Source organism: Mustela nivalis (genome assembly GCF_964662115.1).
Source record: "Mustela nivalis genome assembly, chromosome: 14".
Taxonomy (NCBI): Eukaryota; Metazoa; Chordata; class Mammalia; order Carnivora; family Mustelidae; genus Mustela; species Mustela nivalis.
This window is the reverse complement of record NC_139033.1, coordinates 69,243,735-69,265,292: the sequence shown is the minus strand read 5'-3', so window position 1 is coordinate 69,265,292 and position 21,558 is coordinate 69,243,735.

The window sequence follows — 21,558 nt, the reverse complement described above, 5'->3', positions numbered from 1 at the left end:
TATTTCAGACTGTTTATTATCTAGGTTTTATAAAACACATCCAAGGCAAACTAAAGGTAGACCTTCTTGACATAAATATGTGAAATAACTAAATAAATTCCTTAGTTTTTATGTATCATATATACTTGTAGACTTTAAACAATGGAGTTTAAACATGGGAGTATAAAAGGGGGGAAAAAGAAAAGGAGAAAGTTGATATTTGACATATCAAGTATGTCAAATATTTGATACTTTTTAAATGATAATTTTAACAAACTTTTTTAATGAAAGGCTTGAGAATGAGACTTTCATTAAAAAATATAAACAATTAATCCTTGCTTCCCAATGATGTCATAAATGTATGGCTCTGTAACAATTCTTGCTATTTTTAAAACTGTTGATTGTATATGGCATCAGTGCTTATATAAAGCAATTAATAAATTTCTACTAAACCTACCAAATGCCGAGTACTCTGAAATAGTTTCATCCGGATTCTTTTTTTTTTTTTTAAAGATTTTATTTATTTATTTGACAGAGAGAGATCACAAGTAGGCAGAGAGGCAGACAGAGAGAAAGAGGAGGAAGCAGGCTCCCTGCAGAGCAGAGAGCCCGATGTGGGACTCGATCCCAGGACCCTGAGATCATGACCTGAGCTGAAGGCAGCAGCTTAACCCACTGAGCCACCCAGGTGCCCCAGTTTCATCCAGATTCTTATGATATGGTGGAACATGCACAAAAAAGTACACATCAAACAGTTCATGATAAATTCCAAATGACCATAATCAGACCTGGACTTCTCCTTGAGATTATAATTAAGATCGCCAGCACTAACAAATACAGCAAAATGTTGCAATAAAACTGTACCAGGATTGATGCTGAGTCCTGGTTTATAAGCCAGTTTTTTGGGAGTGGGGTAGGGGACATGTTACGTTGTCACTTAATCTCTCAGAGTCTCAAGTTGCTCACTAGTAATATACCATGTAGCCTGACTACCTCAGGCACTGTGGTGAATGTTAAAATGAGTTGACACATGAGAAATTGCTCTTAAAGAAAACAGACTCTTGCTGGGAAGCTGCTCCCAGCTGTGTCCAAAGCAGTTGCTAAATGTTCATCGATTTCCCCAGAACAGATCCTCCAGTTTTCCTGCTCCTATTTCAGAACCTAATTTTAACCTTCTTCCTCTCTTCCTTCTAGCCCCTTCTTCTCCTGAAGCAGTTACAAAAAAAAACAAAACAAAACAAAAACAAAAACAAAACGAAACAAAACAAGATCAAATCAGCAGAACTGCCTTTCTTTCCTTGGAAACAGAATTATCTTGACTTACGTGTGTAAATGCCTAAGGCCAGAAATACAGCCTAGGACCCCCGACTCCCAACCCCTCACTCTTGTGATGCCATACTGCATGTACCTACTCACAGATGGCTAGAACAGGGGAAAAACATACTTCAAGTAGAAACTCAATATCCCACTACCTAGTGTTGCCATACCACCTCTACTTATTCGTTGCTTACTTGTTAAGAGGTCAAAATTTCCTTAATCCTGTATCTTGACAATACCAGTTTGTCAAATACCAACTTTCTCCTTTTCCTTTTCTTCCCCTCTCTACTCCAATGTTGATATCATTGTTTAAAGTCTGCAAATATCTATGATATATCAATAAGTATAGAGTAGTCATATTATTGGTCTGGTATGGTTACTTTACATGAAGAATTATTTCTTTCAGCTAAGTATACAGATAGTTACCACAATTAAAGTAAGCCAAACTTTGCCAGTTGGAAACTATGAGGACCACATTGTTGTCTAAAGGTCTTCAGAACTGATGCCTTCCAAATCCGGAGACTTAGGCTGAACTTTGCATAGATAATCTTATTGGTACAAGCTCTTAAAGGCTCATATAACTTCACGTCTTTGTTTCTAGGCAACTAGGAAGACAGAATTATGGCAACCTCATATTTCTAATGCAGAATCATACTGGCTTCAAGATCATTTATTGTAATATTTCAGCACTTCATAAAAGCTTATAAGGCTTAAATTAATCTTTGATTAAAAAAAGTAAACTATAGTTTGCTACCCATTCAATCACCATTTATAGAGTTGTGTCAAGCACCATTTAAAGAAGAAAAATAAGACAAAATTCCTTCCCTAAAAGATCTTACAATTTAATGAGGAACCTAAAATATATATAAATATCTAAACCAGACTGTGATAGTTCAGCATTATGAGATAGGATTTTTTGCACTTGCTAATTGCTTCATTTATTTGTAATTATTGAGTGCCTGCTTATGCCAAAGCCTGTACTAGGAAAAGAGATTCTAACATAAATGCCATATTGTCTCTATCCTCCAAACTTACAAACTAGTGAAGGAAGCAGATAATAAGAAACTAATTTTATATCATCATATGATAAGTGCTATATTACATATTCAGATAGAATATTTAGTAACACATAAGAGAGACATTTTGGCCCCATTGTAGCTTTTTTTTTTTAATGAATGACTTTGCAATGAGAATACTGAACATTACTCTTTCATTTAGTTTTTCCAAGACCTGTACCCACCTTCTCAAAGAACAAAGAATTATTAGCTACTAACCATATGTGAAAACTGACATTTATTAGTTACTAAATCCAATTCTTCACAATGTCTAAATTACATAAATTAAATATGACACAAAGTCATATTTCAAATTTATCTAGGGACTCTTAGTATCACAAGTTAAAACACCCAGTTCAATGGCTGGAGCATCTTGCCTGGTGAGCCCTGAAATGAACAAGTACTAACGAAGTTAACACTATTTTTTCCCCAGTTCTGTGAAATTTAAAGAGAGAAGCCTCTCCATTTTATTGAGCTACACACATCAGTCAGGCTTATTAACACACAGGAATTTCCCATTCTTTCCACAAATTAGATTGTTAACTGTCTAAAATATCTGCTGATTGAGAGGCGACATTAAATATCAGTTGTCTAAAGAAGTACTAGTCCTAGAGCAATATACCTCTCACCAAATCTTACCTTGCTAAATGTTTTTCTTATGGAGTCTATTTTTAGTTTTCTTTGTTCCTCTTTTTCTCTCTGAAAGCCAGGCTTTATTGCCTTTACATATTTCAGTGCATGCAGGCTCAAAATTATATTAAATTTCCAACTGTATAGCAGAGTTGTTGCAGATCAAAGTATTTACTTAAAATATTCAGAAGAATTTCTCTCTCTCTTAAAAAAACAATTTAGTTGTTCTTCAAGACCCACTCATATAATAGAGTGAATCACACACATGCACACATACACAAACACACTTTCTAAGCAGAGAGTGGTATATACAAAACAAAGACAGCAGAAATGTCAATAAATCTAAAATATTTTAAAAGCAAAACTTATTTAGAAGTAATGGAATGTTAGGATTAAAAAAAAATGAAACCAAAAAGCAAATAGCCTTCATCTGTGTTTTGGTTACCCATTGCTATATAGCAAAGATCCTAAAACTAGATGGCTAAAACCAGCACTTTAATATTATCTCTCATAGTTCTGTGTATTGATTGGGTTCCACAGAGTGGTTCTCACTTGAGGTCTTTCAGTGGATTCACCTGAACAGCTGGGCTGGAACTGTCTAAAAACATAACCGGCCTAGACATAGAAGAAAATATTTTCACTTACATGTCTTTACGTCAGATAGTTGACTGGAGTAGTTGGAAAATGTCTGTGCATCTCTCTTTCTCCATGAGGCCTCACTGCTTGGCTATACTGGGCATTTACTCACAGCATGATAGTAGCTGACTTCTCCCAGGGCATTTGTCCAAGACACCTCAGTGAAAAGCTACAAGAATTCTTATGACCTTGGTCAGAAGTCAGGCAGCATAACTTCTACCACACTCACTGGTTAAAAACAAGGCCAGTCCACATTCAAGGAAAGGGGACTGTGTAAGAGCATGAGCATGCTGAAGGGTGGGCCATCTGTGGGAACCAGTTAGATTAATACTATTTGTTTAACAGTAGTGATATTACAATTGAATTCGTGGTATTTTTAAATTATATTTCAAGTGGTAGTGCTCAGGAAGTTTGTAGGGAATATAAACAGACACTTCAAAAGATTTTATAGGATGATGTCTCCCAATGATAATATTAGCAAACGAAAATGTATTTGACTTTTAACTTTTTGTATTTGTAAAGTGTTCAAATAATGCAATGTATAGATAATTCCTAAATCCTCATTCATGTCAGTATTATCGATCATTATTCCTTCTTAAAATGACTAAAGAATGAAAGTAATAAGCATTTCTCACATCAATAAAAAGTTTGTTTTTTTAAAAAAGCATTTGACACATTTGACTTGTATATATTTTGCTTTGGTACATATTCTAAGAAGCAGTAGGCAGGAAAAAAAAAAGTATTAAACAACAGCATGCCTAAAAGATGGGACAAAAAAATAAACTATTCCTTCCTGTGACTTCAAAAATATAAAAAAAGGACCAAAGCTTGAGGGAATCACGGAGGTCAAAGGAAAACAATCTCTTTACTACAACATGAAAAGACATTCTTCAACTATAAATTTTTGTATCATCCTACTGAGAAGGCCTATGTTGCTTACAGTGAAGACAAGTATGACTATGCATACTAATAATATGGCTTATTCCAGCACTCACTATTTGGTTAGAATTTATAACTTGATTTGGACTTGACTAGAGATATGATTCTGTTGACTAATCCACTTCTGTCTTAAAACAAGCAGATTATGTTTGTCAGTTTTTGAATGCTATTAGGTTAATTCAATTTAGGGAAGTTAATTGGCTTACTATGTTATTTTTAAGAGGAAAAATTATTCCCAACCCAAGATAGACTGTAGAGATTTGTGCCTTCCCACATGGCTAAGAGTGAGCTAAGTGTTTCGAGTCAGTAAAGCTCCCTAACATGGGTGAGGCCAGGCAAGATTTGAATATCCCCTGAGTTTCTACAGTTTTGAAAATCTGATAGGAGTATGAGCTGTGGTGAGTGCTGTGGAGTGTGTAAGCCTGAGGATTCACAGACCTGTACCCCTGTGGTTAATAATACATTATATGTTAATTTAAAAAATCGGATGGGAGAGCAGAATTTGTGGGTTGCCTGTGAATAAAACCATAATTTCTTTCTCAGATCATGTTAGCAAAGGAGTAACTTCCTAAGTAACTAGTTAAGATGCTCATACTGGTTCAGGTCTTGAGACCTCATTAAACCCAAAGATCATTCATCATCATGCTGTGAGATTAAACTGAGATTTATAAAACTTTTATATCAGTTTAAACATGTAATTGTGCAATATTCCAAGAAATGAGAGTTTAATAGGACTTATCAATTATTCTGTAACATTTAGAAATTTATATGCTATTTATAGTCACTGATGCCTCAAAAAATTAATTTATATCTAAACTATATGGATATCATCTCTTTTCCCAATAACTACATACTGGCATTTCTCATTTTATTGCATTTTCTTTTATTTCATTTCACAGACACTGTGTTTTTTACAAAGTGAAGGTCTGTGGTTTAACTCTGCATTGGCAAGTCTGTTGACATCATTTTTCCAAAGGCATGTGCTCGCTTTGTGTCTCATGTCGCATTTAGCAATTCTCACAATATTTCTAACTTTATCATTATCACTATATTTGTTATGGTCATCTGTGATTGGTGATCTCTTGGAGCACCAAAAACCATGCCCATATAAGACCACAAACAACGGATAAACGTTGTGTGTGTTCTAACCAGCCAACCAACCATTTCCCCATCATTTCTCTCTCTCCAGGCTTCCTTATTATTTGAGGAACAAAAATTTCAAAATTGGGTTAGTTAATAACCCTAAAATGGCCTCTAAATGTTCTAAGTGGAAGAAAGAACTACATGTCTCTCACTTTAAATAAAAAACTAGAAATGATTAACCTTAGAGAGGAAGGTATGTCAATAAAAGCTAGGCCTCATGTGTCCAACAGTTAGCCATTTTGTGACTACAAAGGGAAAGTTCTTCAAGAAAATTAAAAATGCTTCTTCAAAAAAATGCTACTTCAGTGAATAATAAATAATAATAAAATAATAATAAATAATAAAATTATTTAAATTTAAAATTAGGGATACAGCTTCCATTAAGTGTGGTAACCACACTCTGCAAACTGAAGCTGAAGCAAATGACACAGATGATGTAGTTGAGATCAATAATAAGGATGACTACACTAAACAAGATATTTTCAATGTAGATAAAATGGCCTTCTATTGTAAGAAGATGCCAATTAGGACTTTCACAGCCAGAGAGGAGAATGCCTGGCTTCAAAGCTTCTATGGACAGGCTGACTATCTTGTTAGAGGTTAATGCAGCTGGTGACTTTAGGTTGAAACCAATGCTCATCTACCATTCTAAAAATCCTAGAGCCCTTAAGAATTATGCTAAATCTACTCTGCCTATGCTCTAGAAATGGAACATCAAAGCCTGGATGACAGCATGGGTTACTGAATATGTTAAGGCCACTATTAAGACCTACTGTTCGGAAAAGAAGATTTCTTTCAAAATAGTACCGCTCAGTGATGATGCACCTACCGTCACCCAAGAGCTCTGATGGCAATGTACAAGGAAATGAAGATTGTTTTCACACCTACTGGCAAAACATTCATTCTGCAGCCCAGGAATCAAGGAATAATTTTGACTTTCAGGCCTTATGATTTAAGAAATACATTTCATAAGACTAAAACTGCCACAGACAGTGATTCTTCTGATGGATCTGGGCAAAGTCAATTAAAAGCCTTCTGGAAAAGATTCACCATTCTAAGTGCCATTAAGAACATTCATGAACCATGAGAAGAGGTCAAAATATTATTAACCATTAACAGGAGTTTGAAAGAAGCTGATTCCAAACTTCATGGATGACTTGAAGGAAGTATCTGCAGATATGATGGAAATAGCAAGAATAACTAGTATTAGAAGTGAAACCTGAAGATATGACTGAATTGCTGCAATCTCATCATGAAACTTATATGTGTGAGAGTTTCCTTATTAAGGATGGGCAAAGAAAGTGGTTTTTTGAGATAGAATCTACTCCTGGTGAAAACTGTTGAAATGACAACATCATATTTAGAATATTATATGAACTTAGTTGGCAAAGCATTGGGAGGGTTTGAGAAAATTGTGCCCAATTTTGAAAGAAGTTCTACTGTGGGAAAAATGCTATCAAACAGTGTTGCATACTACAGAAAAATCATGCGTTAAAGGAAGAGTCAATCAAAATGGCAAAATTCATTGTCTTATTTTTTCTACTGCCACAGCCACCCCAACCTTCAGCAATCTCATCCTGATCAGTCAGCAGCCATCAACATGGAGACAAGATCCCCCATCAGCAAAAATATTGACTTGCTAAAGCTCAGATTATAGTTAGCACTTTCTAACTGAAGTATTTCTACTTTATATATAACTAAAGGTCTCTACATTGGGTTTTTTTGACATAATGCTATTACACACTGAATAGATTACAATATGGTATAAACATAATTTTATATCTAATGGGAAACAAAAAAAAATTGACTTGCTTTATTGTGGTGGTCTGGAACAGAACCAACAGTATCTCCAAGGTATGCCTGTATTAGGTTCCATATTTTAATATTGGTGATACTGTTACAACAAAAAAGATAAACCACAACTTAAACATTTTTTTGCCTTAGAGTATATTTTACTCTGCAAATTTTAAGGGGCAATAAAAGTTTATTTTCTCTTTTTTGGCATATCCACTTTGAAGTCTGTAACAGTGTTCAGCTATTTCATTCTCTATAATAATAATCTCACCTCAGTCCATGACGATTTTTATTACAGGTTATTTGAGAGGTAGGATGTTGTGTAATATTGATTAGAAAATAAATCTCCTATATTTAAAGAGAGAGATGTATCAGGATTAGGTTGTTGAAATAGAACGTATTAAGCTTGTGAATATTTCCAAGTCTCTAGGACATTATAGAGGAACAAATAGTTTAAGGACATGAAGACTGCAAAATACTTACTTTCTTGTGACTCTGTGTGAGTAAGTAAGGAATGAAGTTGGAAACTGACAATGGAGCAGAGAATTCAGCTTACAGTAAACTACAGAGGCCTAATTCTTGGTTATTCTAGTAACAGTACTACCTCCTCACAATAAGGATTTGATGATGAGAAAAGACTTAAACAAATAAACTAACTATTAATCCAAGATAGAGCAATATGTTTTCTGGGATCGAATTACTGACCACAACCACTTTTTGTGTAGCTCCCATGCTAAAAATGATTTTTACATTTTTTTTAAAGATTGTAAAAACAAAACAAAAAAGAAGAGAAGGAGCAAAAGGAAACAATATGTAGCCCACAAGACCTAAAATACTCACTTTCTAGCCCTTTACAAAGAGATTAGAGACACCTAGTCTACATCACTCTACTTTGAAGGAGGCCTGCAAGGAGGTTTAGGAGAGTTTTGCATGATAAGTAAAGGATAGTAACACAAGAAGCATGGGCTTACATTTTACACCAAGGAGATAAAGTACATACAAATGACTTATATATTGCAAACCTATTGTACCGCTCGCTGAATCCAGCTGGAGTCAATCTAACTAATTATTTTAATAATTATTTGTGGATTCAGGTTGCCTGGGCATAATGGTTTGGTAGGTAATATAGATTCCTTGAGTGTGTGTGTGTGTAGCTGCAGACAGGTCCCTCAAGATAATGTGGATTATTATTTTAACATGTCCTCAACTTTTCTCTTTGGAAAAGCCTAGAATTCTATAAACCACATTGCCCAGGACCCCCACCTCCCCACCACATCTAAGGTTCTAGATGTAAATTAGGTATCATTATTTGGATACCCTCAAATGAGATTTGAAAATAGAAACTATTGTTACAGGCAAAACAGGTCACAGTGACATGAAGGATAAGACAGTTCTGATGACTGGAATAAGTGACTTAGATTCCAGTCACCAGTTTTGCAAGTGTGAAAGCAGTTGAGAGAGCAGTAATTGTGGAGGCAAGAGTGGGTCACACAATTTCTGTTTGTTTTACAACTTGATGATCTGCTCTTATAAATCCCTTTATACACTTAATTCCTTTTATTGAATACCTTTCTACATTAAATTGGACTGATATGTTTTTCTCACACTAAAACCTGATTGCAATAGTAAGTCAGCTACCATCTAACTACACTTGCCTCTTCACTAATTTCAAAGCTGACAATGACAAAATCACTCTTTTCTTCCTCTTCTCTGTTGATTTGCTTGCAGCAAAAAAAAAGTATTTTTTGGAGACCCTGGTTTTTAAGGTTATAATACCAGACCTATACTTATAAGTAATACCTATAAGCCTCCCCTTGTGGCAAATAATTATAGGCATCATTTTCAAGTCCATAATGTAACTCCAGTACAAGTAGGTTCCTAAATTTCTTAGAAACACTCTGCCCATGCAAAGTACATGGATATGCATAATTCAATAAATTGAAATCCTAACAAAATGCAAACTGGAAAAGAATGACAGACATAGGTCAAGAACACAGTAGAACAGAGTATGAGGCAGTATACCTTAACTTCAAGTAGAAAACATAGGGAATTTTTAGCAAATATTGCCATAAAAGAAGCTGAATCACAGTATCAACAGATAGTTCCTGGTGAGAATCAGTAAGGAAGATGGTAACAGTGAGAACCAACAAATATGCTCTTTGGAAAACGAAGAGACAAAAGGAGCAGAATAAATCTCTTACCAGCTACCAGGTGTTGTCAAAAAGAGCCCATTTAAAACAGTCAGCAACAAAACAGCTATGGGTCATTCTTTGTTGCTACATTCATACACCTGGGAAAATTTTTTCCCTGGTAGATAACAATATTTAGTAACCTGTAAGATACATGTATGCGCTACAAATATTTGAAACTATTTCTGGTAGAATATATAAACCCATATGTCTGCTTTCAACCTCTTCCCATTATTCTCTGTCAGAGACTTAGGACCAAGATGCATAAGAGAACAATGGTTAATTTGACAATGATTTACTTAAGACTAAACCATAGTAAGAAAACTCTGAATTCAGAGAACAGAGTATTAAAATTTGATTATGCTATATGCTCATGTGGAACAACAAATATTAGCCCCAATTACCCAGTGGTGGGAGGGTTGGAATCTTATATTACCCATCCAGAATGAAGTTGAAAGAGCAAGTTCAATGGAAAGGTGACAACCTCCAAACACCATCAACCTATATCAAATCTCTTCTCTCTCTCTCTCTTTTAAGTAATCTCTACAACTAACATGGGGCTCGAACTCACAATCCTCAGATCAAGAGTAGCATGTTTCACCAACTGAGCCAGCCAGGCACCATTGTATCAGGTCACTTCTTACCAAGAAAGTGGTTTTTCCTATTCTCTAAAACCAGATCAACACTCCTATGCCACATTCAACTTTTCTTATTTCTGTCACCAAGTTATAATTCATTATTTTTTTCATATATTCATTCAATAAATATGTATTAAACACCTACCTTATACCAGGAACTATGCAGAAGATGGGAATATGGTGGAAAAGAGAATACACAAAACACATGGTGTCACTGTTCTAATGCCTGGATAGCAGACTTTGACTCACTGTTGATAAAAAAGATATAAATCAACTCCAGCATCCCTCCTATACCAAAAAAAACTAACCTTTGCCAATAACTGAATTTTTGTCAATGTGGTAATAATTCCAGATAGCTACTAGGTTTATAGAAATTGCTTAAAAATACAATCAGTGGCTAGTTAATGTTATGATATTGGAAACAATGTGTTGTCATCACTTTAAAATAAGTAAAACATTTTACATTTATCCTGCATTTTCTATTGCCTTGTTTAATAAACACAAAATATGTACCAGCTACAAAACTTGACATCCATCTCCACACTACATGGAGTTTTTAGGAGGACCATCATTTTCCTATTTACTTCATTAATACCTCTAATCATCATGACTCAGAGACTACAATTCCTTAAAAAAAAAAAAAAGAAGAAGAAGAAGCTTGCAAGAAAATGGTATGTTCAGTAAGAACACATTATATTTTAGTCAATACCTCCCACAATCAAAATGTGGGAGGTTAGATATTTCCACATCCTCAGTGAATGTAGTAACCCAAAACATGCTAATGCTTCTGCAAAGACAACTAGAAAAATCTAATAAACTAAAATTCCAAAGACAGAACATTTCTTAGATCAGTTTACAATCACCTACAGGCATTTACCAATGCTGAGAGAGGACTGAGGATCAGGTTTAGCCCAAGCAAAATGTCTCTGCTGGAAGTGAAAGAAAAGCATCAAGACTTTAGTGACCATGCTGAGCTAGAATAATAAATTCTAATCTTGAGAGCCCTCAAATGCACCGTTTATCCCAAAAGACATCTGCTGAATTTTGAAGCTATATTTGAGGCCAAAGAGTTAGGAATAAAACTTCTAAAGATAACAGTAAATTTCTTAAAGTCTCACAGTAGAGATGAAACAAAGATGTGTTGAGAGAAGCCTCAACAAAAGCCAGTCTCCCCCTCAAGGCATTTGCCATATTTTGAAGTAGCAAGGGATTGGATTCTGGAGTTTGGGTCTGGGAAAATCAGAAAGACAAAACTAAACCTCCTGAACAGTTTGAAAAATATAAATATAAACACTTTAAAGACAATCAAAAGCTGGGAAAGTTCTGTGAAGAACATGAAACAAACACAAGTAAACTGAACTTTACTAAAACTGTAACCCCTCTTAACTCCTGTCGATCCTTGATGGGCTTAAAGTGATTAATCCTAAATCCTAAATGCCTAGCACAGAAAAGTGAGACAATTCTCTCGTGGATAATAAGGTCACCTGAGCCTTAATAATTCTTTTACACATAGCAGCAATGTGTAAAAGAATTAAGGCTCAGGTGACCTTATTATCCACGAGAGAATTGTCTTACTTTTCTGTGCTAGGCATTTAGAATTTAGCAGCAATGTCCATAATAGCCAAACTATGGAAAGAACCTAGATGTCCATCAACAGATGAATGGATCAAGAAGATGTGGTATATATACACAATGGAATACTATGCAGCCATCAAAAGAAATGAAATCTTGCCATTTGTGACAACATGGATGGAACTGGAGCATATCATGCTTAGTGAAATAAGTCAAGCAGAGAAAGACAACTATCATATGATCTCCCTGATATGAGGAAGTGGTGATGCAACATGGGAGCTTAAGTGGGTAGGAGAAGAATAAATGAAACAAGATGGGATTGGGAGGGAGACAAACCATAAGTGACTCTTAATCTCACAAAACAAACTGAGGGTTGCTGGGGGGAGGGGGTTTGGGAGAAGGGGGTTGGGATTATGGACATTGGGGAGGGTATGTGCTTTGGTGAGTGCTGTGAAGTGTGTAAACCTGGTGATTCACAGACCTGTACCCCTGGGGATAAAAATATATGTTTATAAAAAATAAAAAGTTAAAAAAAATAATAATAATTCTTTTACACACAATGCCTGTGCTATGATAAAAATTATTAGATATATGAATAAGCAAGAAAATATGACCAACCACGAAAAGAAAAATAGACAACAGTAGTAGATCCAATGATAATCCAGACCAACAAATTTAAATATATATATATATATATCAGTGTGTGTGTACACACACACACACACACACACACACACATAATCATGTAAGAAGTTTGGAGGTCATTACTCCCATTCACACAACAAGAAAAAAAAAAAAACAAATGAACTGATAATCAACAACTCTTCTGAGATACGTCAGATAACTGAAATCATACTCTCATATTAAAAAGTTACTGGAGAATTAGTGTGAACAAGTCTCAGGGTTAAAAACTCCAGGGAGACCATCTTAGGGAGACCTCACACTGAGTTCTGTATCAGGTTCTCACAAGCAGAATGTAGAATAATACCCACATGTTTCTGGTAAGGGAAAGGGATATGTAGTCATTTGAAATAAGCTTACAGTATTCTTCTCATAAGGCTTTCCTTCAGAGAAAACTATTTTACCAGAACCTTTTGACTGTGGCTTTACCAAAGCCTACCCAATCTGAAAGAAGGTAAATATCCAACTTCAGCTTATACTACCCTTCTATTTGAGGAAGAGATATGCCTAGATGGAACCATTCTAGTTTTCCTGTCTCACCTAAGGCAGGATGGGTAGGGATTTAGAAGAGATGCTGCCTCCCTAAAGGCTCTGTAAAGAACAGAGACCTAATCATTGGACCACAGGATGTTTCCCCTTCTCCCACACCTTACCACCACAAAATAGGGATCTATAAAATAATAGGATATACAACTAAAGAATAGCACATCTTGGGCCTTAAAAAAGAAGTCTTTAGGGAATTCCTAAGACTGCAACGGAAATCAAAAAAAAGGACACCAGAGGAAATTTTAGCCTCTAAATCCTATACTTAGAAGAAACAATAAACAGAGCATATGACCTTGCCAGATAAACATAAAACCTCACATTAAAGACCAAATACTACAGTTTCTTCTACACAGTACTTCATGATGAGCTTTAAAGAAAAAAATTAGGAAATAATAAAAGATAAAATGATACATTGAAGAGATAGAACTAGCACCAAAACCAAACTTATATTCGGCAGAGATGTTGAAATTAAAAGAAAATGCTTGAATCAAAGAAAACGCTAGAAATCAAAAACACTACCACAGGTTTGAAGAATGCCTCATCACAGACTGAGCACAGCTGAAGAGAGAAAACAATGAACTTGAAGTATCAATACAAACTTCCCAAATAAAAATGAAAAGACAAAAAAGAATAAAACTGGGGGCATCACGCTACCTGATTTCAAGCTTTACTACAAAGCTGTGATCACCAAGACAGCATGGTACTGGCATAAAAACAGACACATAGGGGCACCTGGGTGGCTCAGTGGGTTAAGCCGCTGCCTTTGGCTCAGGTCATGATCTCAGGGTCCTGGGATAGAGCCCCGCATCGAGCTCTCTGCTCAGCGAGGAGCCTGCTTCTCCCGCTCTCTCTGTCTGCCTCTCTGCCTGCTTGTGATCTCTCTGTCAAATAAATAAAATCTTTAAAAAAAAATTAAAAAACAGACACATAGACCAGTGGAACAGAGTAGAGAGCCCAGATAGGGAACCTCAACTCTATGGTCAAATAATCTTCCACAAAACAGGAAAAAATACACAGTGTAAAAAAGACAGTCTCTTCAAATAAATGGTGGGGGAAAACTGGGCAGCTATATATGTAGAAAAGTGAAACTCGACCATTCTCTTACACCGTACATAGAGATAAACCCAAAATGGATAAAAGACCTCAATGTGAGACAGGAATCCATCAGAAACCCAGAGGAGAACATAGGCAGTAATCTCTTCAATATCAGCCACAGCAACTTCTTTCAAGATATGTCTCCAAAGGCAAAGGAAACAAATGCGAAAATGAACTTTTGGGACTTCATCAAAATCAAAAGCTTCTACACAGCAAAGGAAACAGTCAAGAAAACAAAGAGGCAACCCATGGAATGGGAAAAGATATTTTTTGTACAGACAAAAGGTTGATATCCAGGATCTATAAAGAACTCCTCAAACTCAACACACACAAAACAGACAATCATATCAAAAAACGGGCAGAAGATATGAACAGACACTTCTCCAATGAAGACATACAAATGGCTATCAGACACATGAAAAAATGCTCATCATCACTAGCCCTCAGGGTGATTCAAATTAAAACCACACTGAGATATCACCTTACACCAGTTAGAATGGCCAAAGTTAGCAAGACAGGAAACAACATGTGTTGGAGGGGATGTGGAGAAAGGGGAATCCTCTTCCACTGTTGGTGGGAATGCAAGTTGGTGCAGCCTCTTTGGAGAACAGTGTGGAGATTCCTCAAGAAATTAAAAATAGAACTTCCCTATGACCCTGCCATTGCACTACTGGGTATTTATCCCAAGGATACAGATGTAGTGAAAAGAAGGGCCATCTGTACCCCAATGTTTATAGCAGCAATGGCCACAGTCGCCAAATTGTGGAAAGAACCAAGATGCCCTTCAACAGACGAATGGATAAAGAAGATGTGGTCCATATACATGATGGAGTATTATGCCTCCATCAGAAAGGATGAATACCCAACTTTTGTAGCAACATGGACGGGACTGGAAGAGATTATGCTGAGTGAAATAAGTCAAGCTGAGAGAGTCAATTGTCATATGGTTTCACTTATTTGTGGAGCATAACAAATATCATGGAAGACAAGGGGAGATGGAGAGGGGAAGGGAGTTGGGGGAAATTGGAAGGGGAGGTGAACCATGAAAGACTATGGACTCTGAAAAACAATCTGAGGGGTTTGAAGAGGCGGGGGTGGGGTGGGAGGTTGGGGTACCAGGTGGTGGGTATTATAGAGGGCACGGAATGCATAGAGCACTGGATGTGGTGCAAAAATAATGAATACTGTTATGCTGAAAATAAATTTAAAAAAAAAGAAAAAAAAAGAACACTTCTTGCACTTTCCTTTAATTGTATTTGCTCATTTTTATATTGCCTCTCCTGTTTATGCAGAGCATTGGCATATGGATGAATGAAAGAATGAAATGTCTAAAAACACTTAAGATGTATTTTATGAATTTAACTCACACTTTGGCAGAATAAATGGGTGGCAGAATAAATGAGGTATTTTAATGTCAAAAAATATAGAATAAAATATCCAAGAACTATGGGACAATTAAAAAATCTGTAACATATGCAAAATGAAAATACCAGAAAAAGATCAAAGAGAAAAAGGAGCAGAAGAAATATTTGAAGTAATGATGACTGAAAATTTGACAAAATTAATGATAAATAGCAAACCACAGATCTAGGAAACTTGGGTCATCAAGCATAATAAATACTCCAAATTCTACACCTAGGCATATTATTTGCAAAGTGGGGAAAAAAAAAAGATAAAGAGAATATCTTGACAAAAGCCAGAGGCGGGGGGGATAATGTTATCCAATAATGAAAATAGAAATCAAGGAAACTAAAACAGGAAATCAATGGGGGGGGGACAAAACCAAAAGCTGATTCTTTGGAGAAAAAAAAATCAGTAAATTCTATCAGCATCTAACAAGGTTAACAAAGAAAAAAAGAGAACATAAATTATCAATAGCAGAATTGAAAGAGGGGACATCACTACATATGCCATTGACATTAAAAGGATAATAAGTGTTTTGGGGTGGGCTCAGTTGGTTAAGCCACCAACTCTTGATTTCAGCTCAGGTCCTGATCTCAGGGTCATGAGATCAAACCCCATGTCTGGCTCCACACTCAGAGGGGAGTCTGCTTGTTCCTCTCCCTCTGCTCCTCCCTCTTCTCCCTCTCTCTCTTTCTCTCTCTCTCTCAAATAAATAAATAAATAAATAAAGTCTTTTAAAAAAAAGGATAATAAAAAACACCATGAACAACTCAATTTCCATACTTAATGAAAGGGACCAATTTATCAAAAAACATAATCTGACAAAACTCCACACAAGAAGAAATAGACAGCCCAAACAAGCATATATCTGTTAAATAAGTTGAATAAATAATTCATAATCTCCCCAAACAAATGCATCATGTCTAGATGAGTTCACTGGTCAAGTCTATCAAATAATGTTAAAATAAATCATAACAGCTCTCTATAATCCTTATCAGACTTAAGAAATAGAAGAGTGACTACTTCCTAACCCATTGAAAGAGACCAGTATTACCTTAATACCAAAACCAGACAAAAAATATTACAAAAAAAAAAAGTATAGGCCAATATATCTGATGAACATAGATGCAAAAATCTTCAACAAAACACCTGAAAATCAAATCTAACAATGTACAAATACAATTGTACACCACAACTAAGTGGATTTATTCCAGGTATTCAAGTCAGGTTCAATATCCAAAAACTAAGTAATGTGATATATCACATCAAAAACCTAAAGAAGAAAAATCACACTGATGTATCAATAGATCATTTGACAAAAGCCCATACCCATTCATGGTAAAAAAAAAAAGAAAAAAAACACATACAACTCTCAGTAAACTACAAATAGAAAGAACTTCCTCAACTTGATTAAAGAAAAAACAAATCTGTAAAATCCGTTTGACTAACAGCATACTTAATAGTGAGAAACTCAAATCTTTCCTACTAACATCAGAAACAAAGCAAGGATGTTCTCTCTCACAGCTCCTTTCAGTGATATACTGGACATTCTAGTCAATATAATAAGATTTTTAAAAAGGAAATAAAAAGTATATAGATTGGGAAAGAAGAAACAAAATTGTTTTTTTCTTTTTTTTTTTTAAGATTTTTATTTATTTATTTGACAGACAGAGATCACAAGTAGGCAGAGAGGCATGCAGAGAGAGAGAGGAGGAAGCAGGCTCCCCGCTGAGTGGAGAGCCCGATGTGGGGCTCGATCCCAGAACCCTGGGATCATGACCTGAGCTGAAGGCAGAGGCTTTAACCCACTGAGCCACCCAGGCGCCCCAAAACTGTTTTTTTCAAATGACATGATCATCATGTAGAATATTCAAAAGAATCAGCCAAAAAACTCCAAGAACTAATAAATGATTATAGTATTCCTGCAGGAGGCAATATTAATATACAAGAGCCAGTCCTTTTCCTATACACCAGCAATGAACAAGAATTTGAAATTAATAAAACAATATTAATATTTTATTAATAATTTTATTAATAAAATTAATAAAACCTTGATTAGCACCCCCAAAATGAAATACTTGGGCATAAACCTAACAAACTATGTATAAAATATATATGAAGAAAATTATAAAACTCTAATGGTAAAAGAATTCAAAGAAGAACTAAGTAAATGTAAGGATATCCCATGTTCACAGATAGGAAGACTCTATATTGTCAAGATGCCAGTTCTTCCAACATAACCTATAAATCAATGTAGTTCAAATCAAAATACCAGTGAGTTATTTTGTAGATATTGATAAGCTAATTCTGAAGTCTATATGGAAAGACCAGAAAGAAAATACATACACACACACACACACACACACACACACACATAATATAGTGGAAAAAGTTTTCAAAACAAATATCACTGGGACAACTGGACATCCATATGGGGGGAAAATATATCTATACACAGACAGCACACACTTCACAAAAATTAATTCAAAATGAGTCAAAGACGTAAATACAAAATGCAAAACTATAAAACTCCAAGAAGACAACACAGGAGAAATCTAGATGATGTTGGGTTTAGTAAAGATTTTTTAGAAAACCCCAAAGGCACAATCCATGAAAGAAAGAATGGATAAGCTGGACTTTAACAAAAATAAAATTTTTGTTAATTTCTGTCAAAAGAATGAAAAGATAAGAAACAAACTGGGGGAAATATTTGCAAAAGATATATCTGATAAAGGACTGTTATTTAAAATATATAAATAATTATTCCTATCAAAATCTGTATTTCTGATCAATTATGAGCATTTGAGACAAGATTCAAATATTCCCAAAGAAAGAAGCACAATGCATGTTGTGATTGCCTATTCAGAAACAGTGAGCACTGCTTTCAAAATGATCTCACCCCAGAAATTAAATAAGGTCAGCTACATTTATTGGCATTTCCTCCACTGTAGTACTGTAGAAAGTCTCAATGTCATGAAGAATCCTCTTGTCTTCTTCAGTAACAAAGTTTATAGCCACACCTTTCCTCCCAAATTGACCCTTTCTGCCAATTCTTTCTTAAAACAACAAGAAAACTAAATTGTTTTTTTAAAGGGGCCAAAGACCTTAACAGACACCTCACTATAGAAGATACACAGGTGGCAAATAAACATTTAAAAAGATGCACCACATCATATATCATACAGAAAATACAAATTAAAATAAAATTCCACTATACACTTATTAGTGGCCAAAATCTAGAATACTGATAAGATCAAATATTAGCAAGAACGTGCAGCAAAAAAAAAACTTTCATTCGTTGCTGACAGGAATGCAAAATGGTAGAGTCACTGTGGAAGAGAGCTGGAGAAAATCCATATAAAACTAAACATACTCAGTATGATCCAGTAACTACACTCCTTGTTATGTACCCAAAGGAGTTGGAAACTTTTATTTACAGATAAACCTGCACAGAAATGTTTACAGCAGTTTTATTTGTAAGTGCCAAAACTTACAAGAAACCAAGATGTCCTTCAGTAGGTGAATAAATAAACTATGGTACATCCAGACAATGGAATATTATTAGGATTATTAAAAATATTAATATTAATTATTAAAAGTATTAAGAATAACAAGTGTTGTGATTATTAAGATTATTAAGAATATTATTAACTAAAATGACATATGACTTACCTGAAAGGGTGACATACTATATACGTGAATTATGTGACATTCCAGAAAATTTAAGACACTAAAAAAGATCAGTGATTGTTAGGGGTAAAAGGAAATAAATGGATGAAGAAGCAGAGCACAAGGAATTTTTAGGACAGTAGATCTGCTCTCTATGGCGATACCATAGTGGACACATATTATTATAAATTTGTACACATCCATACAATACCAACAGTGAACTCTAATGGAAATTAGAGTCACTTTGTAATACTGATGAGCTAATGTAGTTTCATTAATTATATCAAACGCACTTCTCTGGTAGCGGGTATTGATGATGGCGAGGTTATGTATGTACAAGGGAAGAAGTCAAATGGGAACTTTCTGTTCTTTTTCCTCAATTTTTGCTGTGAACCTATTTACTTTAAAAAAATAATATCTAGTAAAAAGAAATAAAAACTTAAATATACAAAAGCGACAATAAAAATAACATGGCACTTCTGCTCAGAAACCATAAAAGCAAGAAGTAAGTGAAGTGAAATATTTAAGTGTTAAAAGAAAAAGCCACCAGCCCAGAATTACATATTCAGTGAAATTATCCTTCAAGAGTGAAAGAGATGAGGGAGTTTCTCAGACAAACAAAAAATGGAAGAAATCTGTCACCAACAGACCTGCCTTCCAAGAAATACTAAAGTTTTTCAGAAGGAAGGCAAAGGATGCAGATCAGAAACTTGAATGTACATTGAAAAATGAAGAGTGTTAGAAAAGGAATAAATCAAATAAACTAAAAACATTTCCTTTTTCCTATTCTTATCTGATTTAACAGATAAGAGCTTGTTCCAAATAGTAATAGCAACAATGTATTCACTGATTATACTTTATGGATAAGTGAAATGAATGAGAATGATAGAAGAAACTAGAGGAGGAATTGGGAATGCTCTTTTATAAAGCACTTGTACTACCCATGAAATGTTATAGTATTATTTAAAAGAAGACTTTGATTAGTACAAATGTATACTGCAAATTCAAGGACAATCGTAAGTTTTTTTTAAAGGAGTGAGGAAGATAGAGAGAAAGAAGGATGATTTATATGCTGAAAAAGGAAAAAAAACAGAATAGAACACTTAAGAAACTCATTTAAAACTACAGAAGTCAGAAAAATAATGGGATACAAAAGAAACAAAGAAGACGACAATAAATAAAAACACTAGCAAATATGATAGATATCAAAACAACCAAATAATCACTTTTAATGTCTATTATTTAAAACATCAATTAAAATATAGCTATTAGATTGAATTTAAAAACACAACCAAATTCTTTGCTGTCTATGAGAAACCCAGTTTGAGTGTAAAGAAACAGATTAAAAGTAAAGGGGCAGAGAAAATATACCATGCTATACCTAATTGAAAGAAAACTGAAGTAGCTATATTAATTTTAGGAAAAGCAGAAATCAGAGCAAGGAAAAATATAAGGGGTAAGGAGGAACATTACATAATGATAAAAGGGTCAATTCTCCAAGAAGAATTAACGTTTATGCATCTAACAACTGTGCATCAAAATACATGAAGCAAAAACTGAAAGAACAGCAAGGAAACATAGATGACTCAACTCTTGTAGTTGGGGATTTCAACACCTCTCCATTACTGATTAATAGATCCAGCAGGCAGAAAATCTGTAAGAAAGAACATAGTTGAATTGCCAGTACCAATAATCAAATGGATAAAATCACCACCTATTGAATACATAATCCAACAACAGCAGAATATACATTCATCTCAAACTCACTTGGACATTTACCAAGATAAACCATATTCTGGACCATAAAACACATCTTAACAAATTTCAAAGTATATAAACCATACAAAATGTACCATCGGACCACAATGGAATTAAACTAAAAATTAGTAACAGTAAGATAGTTGGAAACCCCAAAACAGCAGAACATCAAGCACACTAATAAATAACATTTGGGTTAAAAGGGTGCCTGGGTGGCTCAGTCCATTAAGCATTTGCCTTTGGCTCATGTCACAATCCCAGGGTCTTGTGATCAAGCCCCACATCTGGCTCCCTGCTCCGTGGGAGATCTGCTTCTCCCTCTCCTTCTGCCTGCCACTTTTGTGTTTGCTCTCTCTCTGTCTCACCCTCTCAAATAAATAAATAAATAAAAACTTAAAAAATAAATAACGTGGGTCAAAGAAGTCTCAAGGGAAATATAAATATAATTTGAACTAAATGAAAATGAAAGCACAACCCATCAAAATTTTTGGCACACAGAGAAAGCTGTGCTTA